Genomic DNA, 4,123 nt, shown 5'->3' on the forward strand with positions numbered 1-4,123 from the left:
ACCGTGTAATTATACCCAAATATTAACATCAAGATCTGAAAATTGATGTCAGCTTTTGCTGGTAATGAAGTGACATAAAGTTTAAATGTTAACACTTTTCTTTTAACTGCTGAATAACCACATGACAGCATATCACGATTATGACCATTGTGATTTACACAGTCAGATCAATAATTACTGTCATACTCAGTAAAGAAGGTTTGTTTGGTTGTCCTTGGGCTTTACAGGAAGTTTTATGTGTCTATAACGTTAGCTTTTGATTGCACGTGTTGGTTGATGGAACGTTCTTCGAACATTTGTAAAGTAGGAACCTTCGGAGAGCCTTTGGAGAATGTTCCTGTTTGGTTGTATTAAAGTTCCCCTTGCTATTGCAACACAAGAAAACTTTGGAAAACCTATGACAATGTTCCGGCTAGGTTCTCTGAGCGTTCGATGAGGTCAGTTAGTGCTTTGAGGGTTAGATAAGGACATGCAGTCCATAGGCAACTGGTATGAAATTTAGTTCGAGTTAGTTGCCGTGGTTAATGCCATCACTGAACTCATTTGTTTGCGAGTTATAATCTCAGTACAATAAGCTGGCTGAAGGAGCAACATATCAGAGAAAGTACAGTAATACTGGGCGAGATATCAAGGCCAATCAAACTTGTAAACATGACAGAACACTATGATTCTCCCCGAGAATAATTTGTGAAGATGTCACAAAAAATGTCGGCTCCTTTTATTTTTGCAGATGCCTCACAAATACTGCACCAAGCCACTAGAGGACCACAGAGGTACTTTCGGCAGACAAATTCGAAAAATATTTCCCACAACCTCTGGTGGCTCTCAGTGGTACTGCAAAGAGTTTGCCTACAGTCCAGAGTTTTCACTCCCTGGTGGTCTAGTGGCTAGGATTCGGCGCTCTCACCGCCGCGGCCCGGGTTCGATTCCCGGTCAGGGAAAAGCCATGTTGCATTATGATAGTCCATTTCGTTTTCATGCTCTTTTAACAATTGACATTGTTGCAAAGCAGCTTTACAGAAAATTAAAGGCTTTAAAAATCAGCTAATTCTATCACTAATTAAAGAAAATACTGTTCCCTCTTACCCAGGGGGAACATTATTATTAAAATGTGAAAACAAACTCATTTTTCAAGGCACATTCAAACCAGTGACCTAACAATGGCCATCAAAAGCACCTACAGTCCTCCACGCTACCAAATGAGCTGTCAAAGGAGGGCCTCAAAGAGCATGTTTGATAAAAGAGCAAAAAAAAAAAACTTGAAAAACTCGTTGTTCTAATATATTGCATATAAATTGCTGCACACCAAAGCTATTTCCTCGGTTAGAAAAGTTGTTTCCCACAAGCTGGCTTCACGTACAAATCCATTTCATGTGCACATGCAATATACAACAAAGTCAAAGTCCCTTTCATGCCAGAATCTGGTCTTCCCAGGCAGTCTCCTGTCCCAGTACTAGGTGTATGGGTGCAGCACCAATCTCCATTTCGATAGCCCTCAGCCTCTCATGTATACAGCCAGGATTACAATGGGGGTTGGTCCTCTGGTCACTTTGACAGTTTGACTTCCCCACTTGCATCTGTATTGCAGCGTGCCTTGCCAGACGGTAGTAGGTACCATTTTAATGATGGTCTTTGGTCCAACCACGAGTAGAAATCATGATCTCCCAGTCAGGAGGCAGACACGCTAACCACTAGGCTAACTATGTAGTGAAAGTTCATTATGTCTACCTATTGAAACTATTCTTTAAATTCGTTTCTTAAGACAAGGACAAGTTCCTTGTCTTAAGAAACGAATTTAAAGAACACTAGGCTAACTCACGGTCATAATATACAACGCAATGAAATAAGTTAGAAAATCTGTTATAAATAGTGATTTCTCTTCAGAGCCTTAACAGTATTGCACCCAGCCACTAATGGGACTCAGTAGTACTCAGAGACACCCTCACTGCCACAGCCCAGGTTTGATTCTCAGTCAGGAAGAAGACTTTTACCTCTTTCCCATGGGAACGTTAGTACTATTGTCATGAATTGTGTGCATTTAGATCCAAAAGCAGGAAGAAAGGCAGGAGAAAGGAGAAGCCGAGAAGCATCCCAGAAAGTGTTGCAGAAATAGAAGAAGGGATCTTAGGACACTTTGTGAGGACAACCAGCAGAATCTCATGGAGATCAACGATCAACTGCAAAGATCCTCATATCACCAGCGACTCCTCAGGCTGACTTAGGAAACTGAAGCTTTGTCTGCTCTACTGTGAACTTTGTGTTTTGTACTGAAACTGGTTTGGAATGGGGAAATCCCCCCTGCACCTGCATCTTTGGCTGATGAGAAAGAAGAGTGTCTCACATGTGTCAACAAAGTTAGGAATTATGGGTAAAGAAATGTATTTCGCCTGCCTTGCAGAAGAAGAACTATATTTAGCCTGTCTTGCCAAAGATCTCATCTCATTATCTCTAGCCGCTTTATCCTTCTACAGGGTCACAGGCAAGCTGGAGCCTATCCCAGCTGACTACGGGCGAAAGGCAGGGGTACACCCTGGACAAGTCGCCAGGTCATCACAGGGCTGACACATAGACAACCATTCACACCTACAGTCAATTTAGAGTCACCAGTTAACCTAACCTGCATGTCTTTGGACTGTGGGGGAAACCCATGCGGACACGGGGAGAACATGCAAACTCCACACAGAAAGGCCCTCACCAGCCCTGGGGCTCGAACCCAGGACCTTCTTGCTGTGAGGCGACAGCACTAACCACTACACCACCGTGCCGCCCCTTGCCAAAGATGTTAAAGATAAAATAAGAATGCTTCCATTCCTTTTATAGACACTTGCTGATGTCATAAGGATGTTCTGTGGTTTATTTTTGGCTTGGCTCATTAACCATAAAAGACATATGGTAAACCCAAGTAGGTTTTGGTTTGTCTAGGGGGTTACGATGCTTAGAACTCAGGTTCTTATAAGCCACATTTTTAAAGACGTTATATACACTGCCCCCCTCCCCCAATAAATAAATAAATAAATATTAAATAAATAAATAAATAAAAGTCTTGGACTCTAATATGTAGTTGAATCGCCTTTAGCTTTGATTATGGCATGCATTCACTGTGGCATTGTTTCAGTAAACTTCTGTAATGTCTTGGCCTTTATTTCAGTGCAGAGTTGTATTAATTTGTATTGACGATGGGAGAGTTGAACCACTGCTGAAGTCTTCTTCAGCACATCCCAAAGATTCTCAACAGGGTTAAGGTCAGGACTCTGTGGTGGTTAATTCATGTGTGAAAATGAATCCTCATGCTTTCTGAACCACTCTTTCACAATCTGAGCTCAAATGTTATGCCTGTGCCATCAGGTAAGAAAAAATCCATTAATGTGATAACCTGGTCATTCAGTACATTCAGGTCATCAACTGACTTCATTTTATTGCTCCATAATTTTGCTAAACCTCAACCTGACCAACTGAAGCAACCACAGATCATAACTCTGACTCCAGAGGCTTGTACAGTGGACACTATGCATCACTTCATGTGCTTCTTTTCTTACCCTGACACACCCATCACTCAGGAATAGTGTCAATCTAGACTCATCAAAACACATGATCATTTTCCATTGCTCCAGAGTCCAATCTTTATGCTCCCTAACAAATCAAAGCCTTTTCTCCTGATTAGTCTCATTAACAAGTGGTTTTCTTATGGCCACACAGCAGTTTAATCCCAATCCCGTGAGTTCTTGTCACATTGTGAGTGTGGAAATGCTCTTAACTTCACTATTAAACATAGCTGTGAGTTCTACTCTCTTTTTTTTTTTTACGATTCTATTTCACCAAGCATTTCTTAATTTCCATGAGGGAACCCGCCCAAAGGGATCAATAAAGTTTTATCTAATCTAAATCTAATCTAATCTAGTTTAAGTGATCTCTAATCATGATCAGCCAGGATCTTTTTCCAACCACATTCTTTCCATGAAGTTGACGGTTCACCACTATCCCTCCAAGATTTATAATGTGTTGCATAGTTGTTAACCCAATTGCAGTCATTTCAGCAATCTCCTTAGTTGTTTTCTTTGCTTGATGCAGACCAATAATTTGACCTCCTGAAACACAGTGATATCTTTTCCATGAGCATGGGATA

At 41.2% G+C, this 4,123-nt stretch overlaps 1 non-coding gene across 1 annotated transcript; it reads left to right on the plus strand.

Annotated features, from left to right (window-relative positions):
- Window positions 1-869: 869 nt before the first annotated feature.
- On the plus strand, window positions 870-941 carry trnae-cuc (transfer RNA glutamic acid (anticodon CUC)). Its single transcript has one exon. It is a non-coding gene; the product is annotated as a tRNA-Glu (tRNA).
- Window positions 942-4,123: the final 3,182 nt, after the last annotated feature.

This window comes from Neoarius graeffei, chromosome 22, assembly GCF_027579695.1.
Source record: "Neoarius graeffei isolate fNeoGra1 chromosome 22, fNeoGra1.pri, whole genome shotgun sequence".
NCBI classification, from domain to species: Eukaryota; Metazoa; Chordata; class Actinopteri; order Siluriformes; family Ariidae; genus Neoarius; species Neoarius graeffei.